The sequence below is a fragment of the Dipodomys ordii genome, unplaced genomic scaffold (genome assembly GCF_000151885.1).
Source record: "Dipodomys ordii isolate 6190 unplaced genomic scaffold, Dord_2.0 Scaffold127, whole genome shotgun sequence".
Taxonomy (NCBI): domain Eukaryota; kingdom Metazoa; phylum Chordata; class Mammalia; order Rodentia; family Heteromyidae; genus Dipodomys; species Dipodomys ordii.
In genome coordinates this window covers 4,128,596-4,145,820 of record NW_012267343.1, presented here as the reverse complement: position 1 = coordinate 4,145,820, position 17,225 = coordinate 4,128,596, and the positions used below count along the sequence as shown (strand labels likewise).

Here is a 17,225-nt window from a genome sequence, read left to right as displayed (position 1 = left end):
TTTATTATTCAAATGTACTTTGGTACTTTGCTAAAATTCTTCAATGGGCTGTGTGTGTGTGTGTGTTTGTGTGTATTTATGTGTATAGTGAAAATTATTCTGACCAAAGAACTTATGATATGTTTTTCTCTTTGCACATCTTTCAGGAGAACTATTGTTCCATGGAAAACTTATTTAGAGGTGTTCTATCAATATTGGTTTAAGCTTTTTCTTAGATGCTCAAATATCTTGTTTTTTAATAGCATCCTTATTTTCAAAAACAATTATTTTTGTGCAAGACCTGGGCTTAAACTCAGTACCTTGTTGCTGTCCCTAAAGTTTTATGTTCCAGGCTAATTCTCTACCATTTGAGTCACAGATCTATTTCTGGCTTTTTGGTAGTTAATTGGTAATAAAATTCTAATAGATTTTCCTGCCTAGGCTGGCTTCAAACCACAGTCCTCATATCTCAGCCGATAAGCCACCCCAATGTCTGTCTGTCTAAATATAAAATTTGACTTTAAATTTATAGAAATATCATTAAGACATACAGAGATTCCTTGTGTTCCTATTACACTCTTTGTCTTATAATTATCTTTTACTGCAATGGAACATCTGTTAGAATTAATGAACCAATATTGAAATGTTTTTCGTGAATATTCATGCTTTATTCTGATTTTCTGTTTTTCCATATTGTCCTTTACATTCTGTTCTAGAATTCCAACTGGGATACACTATTACATTCACTACACTTCGCAGTTGGGAATCAATCACATTTTTTATAAGTAGACAATGTCACAGAAGCGGAGTGTTATGCTCATTAGGTGACAGGAAGGGCTCAGGTTCTTAGTATGTCTTACCACCTTCATCACTTAGCTTTCGGGAACCTTTTTAAGATCACCACGCGAAGGTTATCCTTTCTTCAAACACGGAGGTTATATTCTTTTGCATTAAAGGTAGTGCATTTTATATACTATCTTTAGTACTTCTGCGAGTTTAGTCACCAAGCCACTGAAATCACTGTGGCTCATGGCATATATAATTTATATGTTAGATTACTTTTATATGTTAGCTTACTTTTCACAAAATGTTGCTTTCAGTCGAGGATCTAGGTACATAGCTTAGGCTGTCCTCAAACTCCTATTTCTTAACCTTCTGTAATCCTCTTAGCCTCTCAAGTGCTAGGATTACAGGCATGGACCACTGTGCCTGGATTCACACTACTTTTTAATCAAATATTTCAATGTGGATCACTAGAAGCTCCTTCAATTGGATTCTGCAGTCCTTTTATATACTCACAACCTTTATCCATATGTATGTATTCGTTTGTGTGTACGTTTGTATGTTGAGGCATCTGTTTACTTTTTTTTTTTTACTTCTTGTGCATCTTAGATATTCCTTAGATATTTCCAAAGATTCATATTCTTTCTTTCTCTTTTCCTCCCTCTCTCCCTCCCTCTTTCTCTCCCTCCACCTTCCTTCTTTCCTTCTTTCCTTCCTTCCTATCTTTCTTTCTATCTCTTCTTCCTTTCTTTTGTCTTCCTTTCCCTTCTTTCCTTCCCTCCTTTGCTCCTTCCTTCCTTTCCTTCCTTCATTTTCTTTTTTTCCTTCTTTCTTTCTGTCTTCTTTTTCCTTCCTTCTTTCTTCTTTTTAAAATATTTTATTGGGGTCCATTTTATTAACATCAATTAGTTGTATGAGTGGGCTTTATTCAGATGTGTCCACATATGTCCCCAGTGTTCCTTGATCATATTCATTCTCTGTCACTCTACCTCACCCTCCCCTCCAATCTCAGCAGTCATTAAAGTTCCATTTTCCTGCATGTCCATAAAGTGTTTTCAAAGTATTCAACCTCCTTCATGTTCTCCATTCTGGTTTCTGTTTTTAAAGTGTGTGAAATAAACAAAGATCTAGTGACAGCTGTGCACAATGCTACTGGGATGCCATTATTTCAAGGCACTCTCCATTTGTAAGAAAGGGATTAGTGAGTCTATACTACCACACACACACACACACACACACACACACACACACATATACACACAAAACTGTATTCACAGGTTTTTTTTTGTTTTTTTTTGTTGTTGTTTTTATTCAGTTGTGGGACTTGAACTCTGGGCCTGGATGCTGTCCCTCAGCTCATCAGCTCAAGGATAGCACTCTACCACTTGAACCACAGTGCCACTTCTGGTTTTCTGGTGGTTTATTAGAGATAAGTGTCTCACAGACTTTCCTGCCAAGCTGGCTTTAAACCATGATCCTAGGATCTCAGCCCCTTGAGTAGCTAGGATGACAGGTGTGAGCCACCAGCTCCTAGATGTACTCAAAGTTTGATTATTTTTTTAATTATTGTGAAAGACCATACAGAGGAGTTACAATTACATAGGCAAGATAATGAGTACATTTCTTATCAAGCATTGTTGCCTCCTCTTTTTTCCCCTCCCATCCCTTCCCATCTCCCCCCTCCACCATGCCTATCACTATAGAGAAGTAGATTATTTTTTCCTGAAGTATATTTTATAAAAAATTATATGGGAAGGAGACTCTGTGTTTTTATCTTTGCCTTATTCCTCTCTAGGTATATACATATAAAAATACATGCATATAATATATATGTATAAAGTATGTATACTTTATATGTATATGTACATATATACTATATATATATTCTTTATACATACATATAAAATATATATGTATATTTATATACACTATATATAAATATATATATTCTTTACTTTGCCTTGTGTTTTACATGTTTCACTCATTTCCAAAAGCTAGTTAAACAGGTGATTTTATCCATGAGTTCTTTCAGTAAGATTATTATTGAATTTCTTTTATTTACTACAAAGTGCAAATTATACTAGAGTCATATATTTTAATTTTTAATGAAAATAACTACATTTCCTTGCACACATATGAATTAAATGTTATTTATAGCTACTCTTAGATCCTCTTGTTTCCTATTTTCTTAGTCTCTAACTATTAGGAATGGTCTGGCTCTGAACAGGTGAAATTTGTGATCACAGAAAGTAATAAAATTATGAGTCTTATCTCCATCTGTGTCAGTGTTATTAGGGATTATATCTGAACTTGCTGAAGGGTGAAGTAAGATTCTGAAAGGCAGTGATTTGTGGTATACAGTGGAGACCCCTTTCTCCAAAGAAACTTATTGCTCATTTGCATTTGTTCATACTACTTCCTCAGTTTCAATCACAGGTAAGTAGAACTCTTCATAATTATTTTTATGGCTCAAAACTATCTTGGCATCACATGCCCCAAATGTATATGAAGTACTTCATGAACAACAACTCTTATGAGTATGTATTCACTGCCAACAATTTGATAGGTAGTTTACTTCAATTAACCTAAGTGATACTCAATCTAGTTTATGAGAAGTGTAACTTTACCATAATCATTTACAAATGAGGAATTGGAGGTTTAGCAACAGAAGACAATTTGCTGAAATCCACACAGCTGCAGAGAAATAGAGCAAAGGCAGAATTCACAAAGCCTTCTTCCTATTTAAACTTCTTGTAATATGGACTTCAGGAAAAAAAAAGAAAAAGATCTATTTGTCTACAGTAATACACTGACATAACATTTTCAAGCTCTTTGGAGAAGTTTCTGAACACTCACACTAGTTTCTTCACAATTTATATCTCTAGTACTAATCACATGACCTAATAAGTACTAGAAACTGAGTATTTGTTGCATATATATATATACATATATATATATATATATATATGAGAGTAGCAAACAGATTTATTTAAATTTCACTTTACACAGATAATTTGTTCAGTCTTATCTCTGTTGCTCTAAATGTTATTCAAACAAATACAACTGGCAAAGTCATCAGTCATGTCAATTTTTTATTTGTGGTTTTATTTCGTTTTCTGCTCAGAATTTTTTCCACAGTTTTTTCTCTCACATCTGAAATTTTCTAAAATCTCTTCAATAGAAAACCTTTTCATGCTTCTGTTATCCAAATAGCACCACTGCTGGCACTCTAGTTTTCATTCTGATTAATAGTATACTATCATGATTTATTTATGAGCCAGAGTGTATCTCTTCAAATTCATACATTGATGATTTAACACCCAAATGGCTCAGATGGAAACACACCACACTCAAAAAGGACATAACTAAGTAACAATGAGGTCCTCTGGTATTTTATTGAGATAGAACTAGTGTGTCCTTGTAAGAGAAGAAAGAGGAGGTGTATCAAATTCTCCAATGTAAACGTAAATGAATAAGCAACCAACCCTTAACCATATACTCTTACAACCATTTTAAATTATTTTAATCAAACACTAAATGGTCTATGAGTCCTCATCAAAAACCTAGCCTGGTGTTACTATCTCTTTTTTGTACGTTTTTATTGTAAAAATACTGTGCAGAGGGGTAACAGTCACATGAGCAAGGCGATGAGTACATTTCCTACCAAGCATTGGTGCCTCCTCCTTTGTTTTTCCCCTACCATCCCTTCCATCCCACCTCCACAACTAACCACCCTCCACCAAAGTTGTAAAGTTCATTTTCAACATAGCGACTTTTACATCTCATTGTTGCAATGGGTCAGCCTGTATCCCTATTTAAGCATTTTGTTTTTTTCCCTTCCCCTCCCCGAATTAGAGAAGTATATATACAAGATGCAGGGCACTGACATCAAATACAGTGAGAACAGGAGTTATACCATGGGGGAAGAACATACAAAGAAACAAAAAAAATCACATGGTACCTTATAAATATGTTAGAAACAATAACAAGAAAGAAAAAAAATATTTGGTTCCCTATCTTGGGGTTCTCTTTCTTAAGGTTTTCACCTCTTCTCCTTAATCCAAACCCAGAACCAACTATAACCTATTTGCCTAAGTCATTGGTATTTTCAAATTCCTCATTCATTCAACATTGTTGATCCTTCTGTGAAATGGTACATTATCACAGAATCTCATCATGTTGCTATTCTTTTTATTTTCCTATTGCTATGAATCCATAGCTTGGTGCATATTAGGCAGGCATTTTACCACAGAACTATTTCCCAGCCCAATTTTACCTTATTTAGAGATAAGATTTCATTAAGTTTTCCAGGCTGGCCCTTGAATTTGGGATGCTCCTGCCTGAGTCTCCATAGTAGCTGGGAATACATTTATGAGCCAATACACCCAGCCACTATTGTCTGCTTAATATCATGCTTCTTTGATGCTGCTTTGATCTGTCTGGTTTTTACTGTGTGTTCCAAATCTTCCATTGACTCTGACTTATTCTTTCTCACTTAAGTAGCAATATCCTGAATTGTTCTCATTTGTTTAATTTACATATCTTTGGCTTTTTTGTAATTTTGATGTTTTGTTAAACATATAACCATTGTTTGTCCTATACTTCTTTCATAATCAAGTTGTTAGAGCTCTCTATCAAGATAAACAAGAGTTTATCATCACAGCTACTGGTGATGTATCCTAGCCACCACAAAGCCACTATTTCCAGAATGTTCTTTGTAGTTTTCCCTTTACAATTCTTTTCTGTCTTCTTTTCTTTCTCTTTCTTTCTTTCTTTCTTTCTTTCTTTCTTTCTTTCTTTCTTTCTTTCTTTCTTTCTTTCTTTCTCTCTCTCTCTCTCTCTCTCTCTCTCCCTCTCTCTCTCTCTCCCTCTCTTTTTCTTTTTGTTGTTGGTTGTGGTGCTTAAACTCTGGGACTGGGCTGGGTTCTGTCTCTGAGTTATTCAGCTCAAGGCAAGTGCCCTACTTGAGCCACAGCACACTTCCCATTTTATAATGTTTAATTGGAGATAAGTGTGTGGTGGACACTCTTATCAAAGTCAGCCCAGGCTGACTTTGAACCATGATCCTCAGATCTCAGCCTCCTGAGTAGTTAAGATTACAGTCATGAGCCACCAGCATCCCAGCCTACAGTTTTTTCAGTGGTTTTCATCCCATTATCTGTTCTGCTACACTTATATTCCCACTTGCTTTTAATAGAGATTGGAATATGGAGCCTGAGAATCACACAGCTAATACCAGACCAGATTCTTAAGTGCCAGAAACAAAGAAAATCTATCTCTAGGAGACTCTGTTTTCACAAAGTGATACAGGAAGACCATAGTTTAGAGAGTAGTGAACTAAGATTTTTCTAGATGAATGTTTGGTTTAAAAAGAAACAACTAACTTCATAGATGTTTAAAAATTTAGCATGAAAGGATTTTTAAAAGTAACTTTTTTCAACCATGATGAATCATTCAATGGTTTGACAACACTTATTAAACTAGTCTTTCTAAAGGAATGAAAGGGGAGGGGTTTCTTGGCTTCATGCAATCATCTCCTCCCTTGCCCTTGCATTTTAGACAGTGTATTAATCAGCTTCAGTTGACTGTCTGTCTCTTTTAAATAATACCTCTTTTAAATAATACCTGTACCACGATGTGAGATGATGCATGTGTTTAATTCCTAAAAGAGATGACTGCAGATACAGAGTTCATAGGAAAAAGAATTGCAATTATAAAACTGTGCTCTAAGGAGAACAAAGTGGAAGTGAATGCATGATGTTTTATTCTTTTGTTTTTACTGATTCCTTGGAAATCCTCCATCTTCAGTTGTAAACTAAAAGTGCAGAAGACCTCATATAGAAAACTTAGTCCAAATCCTTTATATTTTATAAAGTAGAAACTGAGGCTCAGAGAGATAAATGATACAACATAAAAAGATACTGATCTTCCAGTTCTCATCCCAGTTAATAGTTCACTAAGCCATGTCATTCAAGAGGGAAATAATAGCATTCTACTCTGTCTTATCTTTCCTCAGCACATAATCATGGCCCAATTCCTTGTCACTTGAGCCCTACTGTATTAAACATACTTTCTTTTATTTATGCCAAATCCATAGTCATTAAAGTCATTCGGGGAATCCTGAACAATCTATACATTGGATACCCACATTTTTTCATGGCAATTCCATTGGTGATAATTGATTCTTTTTTTCTTTGTTTTAATTTCTCTTATTCTGACACTTAAAATTCCCTCTCCATTGTGTTGCTGGATTAACAACTGAATCTCTAATTAGCTGAAGAGTGAAGAAGTTGATCTATAAAGCTTCTGAGATTTAGCTACTCTAGAATGAATGCGGTGTCAAGGGGCACAGAAGCAATATGTAACATTCATTTAAGCAACTCAACATTTTAGGACCACATATACCTCAGCAATCAACCTCTAGGTTTAGTTGCGAAATGTTCTCATGTTTCCTATCATCAGAAATCAATCTTTTTTCATTCATTTAATTGAAATAACCACCAACAGTTTCACTACAAGTTAGAAATTCCCTTTTGGTTGTATCTCACATTACCACTCAGCCTCTGCTATCTGCCTCAAGCTACAAACCATCCTCCTCCAACAACAATGCCTCTTCTAATTTGCTACTTTTTGCCTCACAAACTTTCTGCTCAACTAAGGTCTAAATGTTCCACCCTTCACTCTTGAAGTTTATACATCTCTGCCCTCCATATCTGATCAATTCTTAGGGTGCACTAAATCTACTTACTGATTAACTGTTGGATTCAGATCCTCCTATTTTTGGCTTGTGAACCAGCAATTTAGGAATATTACTGAAGTAAAACTTAACCATATTCTCGGCTTGAACCATTCCTCGACAAATGTTTCATTTGCCTATCTTCAGTTTTTCGGAAGGTAAAACATGGATTCTTGCAGATTGTGGTTCAGCATGATTGGGTTTGGAGAAGACCCGGGCCTGGAAGGAGAACCGGGGAACCGTTAGACAGCCATACTGAAGAGACTCTGGAGGGTGGTGGGGACTTAGGGAGCCGGGTCCTGGGAGGCCATGGTCCACCTTTTAGAAACATTACTGTGCTGGACGTGGAGATGGTACAGCAGGAGTGTTTAGGAAGGGTAAAAAGAAGGGTCATTTTGGTCTTTCGTGTGACCCTACAGGTTTGGGTATGAACAGGATTCGAATGCACGTCTTACCAACCAATCGGGGAAGGATCACCAAGTGCCCAGTTCTCAGGAGCCCCTGACTTGCTCATTCACACATCATCCATGCTCTCAACCTCGTCTGGAAGGTCAGGAATTTTGTATTAAACATATCCTTAAAGATAAGAATGCACCTTTTAAACAGTATAGTTACATGCCGACAAAGAATGGAAAAAAATGTCCCAGTGTTGCTCCAAAGCCAGAGAAGAAAGATGGGGTGTCCTTCTGTGCTGAACAAAAATGACTGTATAATGCCCTAGCACTTCAAAATGAAGAAGACCAACCCTGGATCTGTGGGTGAGACACTCTTGTGTCAGCTGAGCTCCTATGCAAAGACAGAGCTGGGTTCTCATACTCCAGAAAGTACCCGAAGTGAAGCCAGCCGAATAACGGATGAAGACGGTTGGAGTGATGGGGACCAGGAACCCATTACAGTGGAACAGGCTTGGAAAGGTGACCCTGACAGTAAATCTGATGGCATAGACAGTGATCAGGAAGATCCCCTAAAATATCCTAGTGTCCACACAGCTGAAGAAGTGGCCCTGATTATGTGAGACAAGCTAATTCGTTTGCAGTCTTTGTGTATTGATTAGTTTAAACGACTTCAGCATTTGCTCAAAGAGAAGAAGGGTTGGTATTTACATAATCGCAAAGTGGAACATGAAGCTCTAGACAGTAGCCCCCTGACTGGCCCAGAGGGACTATTGGCCAAAGAATGAGAAAACTTAAAGCGATTAAAATGTCTACAGCGATACCTTCAACGCTACGGAGTAGAAGCTGAAGGAGCACAGAATGCTGGCCACTGATGGTGCCTCCCAGCAGGCTCATACCACGCGTTCCAGTCAGAGGTGCTTGGCCTTTGTGGATGATGTTCGTTGCTCCAATCAGTCTCTTCCAATGACCAAACAATGCCTTACCCATGTTTGTCAGGACACAAATCAGGTTCTCTTCAAATGCTGCCAGGGATCTGAAGAGATGCTTTGCCACAAGCCAGTTCCTGTAAGCCTCTCTGAGGATCCCTGCTAACCAGAGCATTCCAGTTGCCTCCTCAGATATATAAGTCCCAGCAAGAACTGTCCGTGCCACACGATCTGGAAGCCGGCTCCATGGATCTGGACTTGAGTGCTGCTGAGCTTCAGCCCACTGAGAGTTTACCACTGGAGTTCAGTGACGATTTCGATGTGTTTGGAGATGGTATGCACTGTCCATCACCTCTGCTTTGGTTTGGTTCCTACATTAACCCTGGAAGATCATTCAATCAAAGAAATTGCTGAAGGTTCGGTGGATATTTTAGGCCAAATGCCAGTGGCTGGAGATGGGTGCAGATCCCAGGGATCTCGAAATTCTGAGAAAGCTTGTGCGCTACTGCCTCAAAGTGGATCGGCTACTGCCAATGGGAAACCAGAACCCACTTGACAATTGACAGTTTGTTCTGGGAACCATTTGACTTTGGTGGATTGAATTTCCCATTCTTCAAATAAGTACTATTTACCTTTCACTAAACAAGGACAACGCATTGTTTTTCTAGGGGTCGTAGTACTATAACTAAATATGAAACCAGATTTGAGAGAATGGACCAATAGTATTTAAAAAGTTGTAAGTTTCTTCATAAGAAAGAGAGTTATTAATGCCTGTCTCTGGAGTTGAGTGAATATTTGGGAGTATGCTTCAGGAAGGAACATCTTGGTAAAGGGTTTTCCTGTTGGGAGCAGGAGTTCACATAGGTAGTAGGTGTTTATGAATAGTTTATGAATAGTTCCCTTGAGAATTTGGGGGACCCAAATATCAGGTTACCTTTCACCTAAACGCCTGTACTTCAGCTATTCCTAACCTTCATTTAACTACGCCATTAGAACCCCTTTCCCAAGTATACTCCAGCTTTATGAGTACACCCATAGGTATAAACCATCTTTTAACATAAGTAAATTTCTGTGTGGCTATCCTATGTAAAATATAGTAAGGAGTTATTGGATATAGTTTTTATTAAATGTTAAGATGTTATGAAAATATAAAAAAACATTGTATTTCCCATTACTGGTGGCAGCTGTCTGTTGCACAAGATGCCAACTTGTTTTCCCTCAGTTCATGGAATCGCAAGGCAGTTAAAATCAAGTATTTTATTTTCTAATTTTTAAATATATCTTTATTAGTTTTGGTAGCTGTACAGAGTAGTTGCCATTCAACAATTGGTTTATGAATACACTATATCTTGATGGATACCTTTCTTTTCAGCATTCTTACCCATTCCTTTGCTTGCTTTTCTTCCTTTTTCTTCTTGCATTTCTATTATTATAAAGATGATATAGAGAGGAGTTACATATAGTTTCATAAGTGAGGTAAACAGCACATTTCTTGTTCAACTTTTCTTAATTTTCTAGACTATGCATTGGATTTTTTATTGCATTTTCCCTTCCCTTCTTCTCTTCATTCCTCGCTGCCTCTCTCTTTGACTCTATAACCTGGAATTTATTTTGTTAGACTATGATTACAAGCCAAGTTATAGTTCATAACTTCTAGGTAAAAAATAATGCATAAAAGGAAAAAATCCTTATTGTGTTCTGATTGTTGATCCATTCAAGTGTGTGATTATAGAACTGAGGTCTCTGTTTATTTGCTGTATCTCTACCAAGGTTGCCCCAATTTTTAGATTCCACTTGCACATCTTACCTAACTTTCAACAGATTCTGCACCAAAGCAGTCTAATACTTTCTGTTCTATCAGCAACCGGTCAAGCCCAGCTTGATAAGCTCATGAGGAAAACTGATTTGTGATACTGTGATACTAATTTGCATCTATTAAACATTTTCATCGTGGTCTCTAGTGTAGGATTTGACTGAATAACTAGAAAAAGGTATGTGCTTATCAGAAATTAGAATGTTAGGGGACTATTTTTAGACTTATCCCTATGAGAGTGTCTGTTGTTTTGGAAAGCTTGACTTTGGTTTGTGTTTGTTTAGTTTGGTTGTGAAAGAGGCAACTTTTCCAAAACCTTAAAATTTCCACTCTTCCATTCTGAGGCCATTTACCACAGTTGATTTGTTTTCTTCACAGTAGTTGTTAAAACTCATAGTCATTTTAATTGTGTCCTTGTTTCCATCATAATGTTTTCCTCTCATCTGATGCAAGCTCTGTGAAGCAAAGAAACGATTTTTTCTCTTATATGGCGATATGAATTTTTTTCTAGGAAACTCTTAATAAATATGTGTTAAATAAAGTATCAATCCAAAAATATGATCTTATTTTATGACATTTTCACTTGTTGAGTTATCTGATACTTGTTAAGGATATGCGAAGGCCAGAGATATACATAGAAAACATCAATAATCCACATATATTTCTTGCCTCCTATATATCAACTGAAGTGGATCATAATAAGAAGATAGAGATCAATGACTTTTTCTGTCTTCCTTTCTTTCTTTGTTTTCATATTTGGAAAGTTTTGAATATACCCCAAATGTGAGGCTATAAAGCCATAAACTTTAAAATGTCTGCAGCTAAATAACCAATACTCCATAGATTTTGTACCATGTAAATTATCCATTTATATCTTCTAGAATATTTTAAACTGAATTTCTGGTCATAAAATCATTTTCCTGAAACCACGTTGCTATAATTTTCTATACAACAGTTCTCCCTCTTAATAGCTTACCTTTTAAGCACTATTTGCTTCTTTACTTCGGTCATTCTCAACCATATTGTCTTTTTCTTCTAGAAAAATAGAATTAGGGATTTTTTCTGGACAAGATTTCATGAATTTATGTATTTCTCAGTTTTAACATTGAGGCTTTAATATAGCTCCTTCAGTTTCAAACTTCCATCACTTATCCACTATTTCCAGGCATGTCTATTTTGAGATGCAGCAAAATGTAGATAAGACACTTGAAATACTGACCAGCATCTCCTTTCTTACTTCTGACTTAATGTATCTTGGAAATATTACACAGTCTCCATATAAAGATGCAAGTTATTCTTTGTGTACTTTTATAGCCTCCTACTTGGGAAGCATGTCATTGTATATTTAGGCAGATCTTATTGAAGGATGTGTGTGTTGTTTCAGTATTTTCTAATTATCAGAAAAATAAAATAGGATGCAATTAAAAACAGGCACATATCATTTCTTATTTTGACAGTTTAAGTAACTTTTCTTAAGCTGTTGTGGGAATTGTTGGAACTTCACTGAGTCTTCTTTCCTTCTACCTTTCCACATGTACATTTCTCTAGGGAAGGATGCTTTTCTGCTGTATGGAGTGAGTGATGTGAGAGTCCCACTTCAGAGTCTTTAATACAGACAGAAATTACTGTTCCCCACACATCTGTCTAGCCAAATTTCACTCATCATTCAGCTCACATACTGCACTACAGCTTTTCCATATATTGTTCCATGACCAATTCATCCACTACTGCATTCTCTCTGCTCTGAAAATGCATAACAGGATTACTCCTCTTGGAACATAATCAGCAACCATCCTATCATTTTATTGAGATGTGGCATATGTCAGTATCATATTATTACAATGAAATATTGCATTTCCCCAAGGCACAAACCATTGCTATTTTTTCTGGATCTATCATAACTCTATCATTGGATTGATTAAAATGTAAGCATGCAGTAAAAGTACTTACTGAATTGAATTAAATCAAATTACATTGATTCTCCTGGATCATCAGTATTTTCTGAGGCATGATATAGTTATTTTACCCTGAGAAAACATACTTGCTTTGATGCACAAAATAGAGTGGGATTTTTTTAAATAGCTACAAGATACATCATACCCAACAAAAAATAATGGTCATATAAACAGAGAGTTGGGTTAGAACACAACCAGAGATGGGTATTACTGTGTATCTGATTTAGAGCTACTGCTTTTGCCTTGCATTGGTGACATACTAAAATAAAACTATATTTTTATGAGTTGATAGGGAATGTAGCATATATAAACAAATTTCTACAGGACAGGATCAGTATCTAATAACAGAAAAGAGACTTGATGTTACTCTTTTTTATGTACTGGTGGTAGGGCTTGGCTCAAGTTATGGGCTCTGTCCCTTTGTCACTAAAGGCTGGTGCTCTCCAACTTGCAGCATTTTGATAGTTAACTGGAGACAAGAGTCTCACAAACTTTACTGCCAATACTGGCTTGGAACAGTGATCCTCAGGTCTCAGCCTCCTGAGTAGCTATGATTACATGTGCCCAGCAAAACATGGTTAAAAATATCAACAGAAACGACTGTACATAATTGTCTTGTTTTCTCTTATTATATTAGGCAAACACACCTAACCTCATTGACGTTAATGCGATGATAATGAACTCTACATAATCCGAGGAGATGATTATATATCACAGAATATTAAAACATTTTGACTATGCAAATAGTAATGATAAATGATAGACATAAAGAACTGAAATTAAGAACGATGAAAGATCTTCAACAAAGCATTGATGATGACTTTTGCCTATTTTGGACTTATCAGCTACATGGTATTCAGCTGAAATTAGCTAACTAACTGAATTTTCATCTGGTTAATGTGGAATTATTCTTCCTAATATAACTTGAGCTTTGTCCCCCCATTACCATATGCACAGACCCAAAAGGATCATGTTCAGTGTCATGACTCACATCCAATCCAGGTTATCAAAGTAACAATCCCTTCATCTCATAACTTTCTCTTGGGCTCAAATTATCTTCATAAATCAGACATTTTTTTATGTTTGAGAAAACCAATATAGAATTCCCAAGCTAGGCTCCCATATCTCCAATGTCAGCTCCTGAAGTAACTAGAAAACCTGCCAAATCTGACCTTCTTTAAACAACATCTCTCTCTTTTTTTTCCCAGAGGAAAACTGTAAAGATCAAGTTACAGCTGCACGTAGTACCTAATTAAACAAGTGTAAGAAAGCCGAGAAAGGTCAGGTTGTCAAAAATCATAGCTGTATCTTTACTGGATTGTATTTAAAGACTGATTGCGGCCAAGAAAATAACTCAATAAAGCATATGGGAATAGAATTGCAAATGAACTCCAGGAGCTGACTTGTGCCTGGTACATAACAAAAGATTTCAAGATAGAGATGTAGGAAACAAACCAAAGGAAATGAAAGAGAGAGAGTATGTGGCAAGTAAAGCAAGCATCTAATATTAATACAGGAAAGGAGATCCACAGGCCAACTTCAAAGAGGAAAAGAGACAAAATTACAGATGACATTTCATTGACTTGATTTATTTTCCCTTTTAAACATCAAGAAGTAAAAACACAAAGAAAGAATAGGTGTGAGGGAAATGATGTCAGGAGGCAGTTCTAATTACAGGATCTAGACAAAACAAGATAAAGAGGAAATTAAACATCTTAAATCACTAAAACACATCATTAGGCATCGAGAATATTTTTAATTATCTTTACATGCAACTTCTAAAGTTGCATGCTGTTTATCAGAGAGATTTCTTAGGCATCTTGTTCCTCATCCACCTTTCTTTCCACAGAGGCTGAAGTCAGAGAGACCTCTAAAGAATTTGCCACAAGGAAACCAAAGTATCCAGGCATTGCTCCAAATTAGCAGGCTCTGCCCTGAGAAAGCAGGAAGTAGAAACATTACTTGCTTCCTCAAGTCTTTTCTATTTTTGAAACATTATACACATGACCCACTGGGAAATTCTGTGAGGTGCTAGTTTGCGTTCAAGTATAATTTTCAGTTCAGTAAACTTTAGTCTGCTGTTCAGTTCTATCTGATACTCTAAGGACATGGTATAATCTGAAAGATGGGCTCTGTGGCCTCAGGGAATTAATTGTTAGTGGTTCTGTGAGCTGGAGTATGTATTTTATGTGCTGTATGAGAAGATGGATCTTTTCAGTTGAGAAACCATACAAAAGGATCCCTACTTAAAATAATTGTGTTTGTATAAGTATACACATGCATATATATGTAATTAAAATATTCCTTATGATATCTATTGGTGCTCCTTAGCTTTCCCCTCTGGGTGGATATCATTGAAGTATTTATGAATGAAGCTACAATAGAGACTAAAGCTTTCAAGAATAAAAGAGTACATTTTTATTACCATGACAGATGAGAAGCCAGTCTTTTCTCTCAACTTGCAGAGTGGCATAGGTGCCATCATGCCCCAAAAAACTAACAATGACTTTAAATAGTGCACCATTCAAATATAATTGCAATTTGTTGTAATTTCTGCTTAAATTCCTCCCTGACACAGTTGATTTATTTTGCAAATCAGTGCATCTAGAGAGTGTAGTGTGTCGCATTATGGGCCTTTGATATAGAACCTTTGTTTTATAACAGGGAAAATAATTAGCTTTGGATAAGCCTGAGTTGTGAAGCCAGGCGCTATCCACGGTACTGAAAGAAGTTATTAGCGCTGAGCTAATGAAGGCACTCAGCCAGGCTCTGTCACCTTACTAATTTGTCTCTTTGGGATTTCAGAAAAAAATTTAAAAAAACAATAAAAATGAGATAAGAACAAAATATAATGTTTCATAAGAAAACACAGGAGGGGTAACAATGCTTGACAAGAAATGTACTCATTACCTTACTGATGTAACTGTAACCCCTCTGTACAACACCTTTACAATAAAATAAAACAGTATATTTATTGTAATAATCTTATGTATATTCCTGTAAATTGGAATGGAAGAGAAATATTCATTTACCCACCTCCTCCCCAAATACGTTTGCCATTCAAACACCAGTCCCCTTTGTATTGGTTGATGAAATTGTTTAATATTTACATAAATTTTAGTTCAGGGGATTTCAATACTGTGTTTGAAACCATCATGTTTCAAGGTCAACCTGCATGCTGTCAAATTTCAATGTACTTCCTGGGTGATTACAAAGTAGATTTGTGTTAAAGGCAAATATTTTATGGGTTAAAGGCAAATACCATTTGTAGAGTTCAACTGAGGGCAAGTTGTTTTTAAATGTAATATTTCACCCAAGAATAGCTAACAGTACTTATAATATATGATCAGGAATTGTTAAAATAACATCTTATAGTTGAATGCTTTGTAAACCTTCGACTTCATTGGATGGACCTTATTTGCAATCTGACCAGAAGCATGTATAAGTTGATTCTTAGTAGTGGAAGCATGTAGATTCACTTTAAAAAAATGATCACCAGTTGGTTATGTTATACTTTTATTAGGTTATAAAATAGCACTCAGGTTTACAGCAATAATCACGAAGCTGTGATGCTGGAGGGAAAAGAAAATAATCACGTTAAATTGACCTTCATGAATAACAAGTGAGGTTCCATTTCGCTTCATTTCTGTTCATTTTATAAACCAGCATTTGCTTTGCTGGCACATAATTTTTCATTGTTTGCTGAACACAGCTCTATTAGAATGATTCACCATCCTTAATATTAGTGATTATAGTCCATTTCAATTACACAGTGTGGTGTAGAGTGTGTTGGATTACTCTCCAAATCCCTGCCATTTGACTTCCTGCAAAGGATGAAATGTGGAGGTGTTGATAACTTGGGTTTACTGTTTGTGGTGAGGGAGGGGTCAGCTATAAACACATACAAGGGCAATTGGGGAAAAGTTTTTTATATAAGTAATCTTTTCATAGATGCAATGTATGAAGATGAAATTCGCCCAACTTTTTATGTCACTTAATACTTATACCTTAGTTATTTATGGCATGTATCTATCTATATAATTTTATATCAGTTTCATAGAGATATAATTTACATGTCACAGAAATCATCCATTTTAAACATATATTTTAAAAGAGTTTTATAAAATCATACTTCCCTGAAACCATCATGCTAATAATAAAATAGTTCTATTACTCCCAACATTTTTACACATGTCCTTTTGGCAGTCCATCTTCCATACTCCTAACTTTAGGTCAATTATGATCTTATATCCTTTTACAAGTTAATTTTGAAGGTGTTATGATGTTATATGGATGGAATAATAGAGAATGTACACTTCTGCATCTTTGCAGGCAAATTTGAGTTGTTGTAACTAACCATTTGTTTTGTAGTTCATCTGTATCTTTGTACAAATGTAACATAACACAGTGATGCATTTATAGGTGTCAGACATTGACTGTTTCAAGTATTAAGCTATTTTGACCATAAATGGCTGAAAAATATTTATCTTTGATATGTACAGTTGCTTTAAAATTCGGTGACACATAAATAGGATTTCAACTGTGTATTTATATGGCAAGACTATGTTTAAGACTATGTGTAAGATATTACATAAATGTAATTCTTTATGGTCCATTCTCAATCCAGTCAGTTTTATA

The 17,225-nt window shown here is 35.8% G+C and overlaps 1 pseudogene; it reads left to right on the top strand.

Annotated features, from left to right (window-relative positions):
* Window positions 1-7,925: 7,925 nt before the first annotated feature.
* On the top strand, window positions 7,926-9,469 carry LOC105996154 (annotated as a pseudogene).
* The last annotated feature ends 7,756 nt before the right edge of the window (window positions 9,470-17,225 follow it).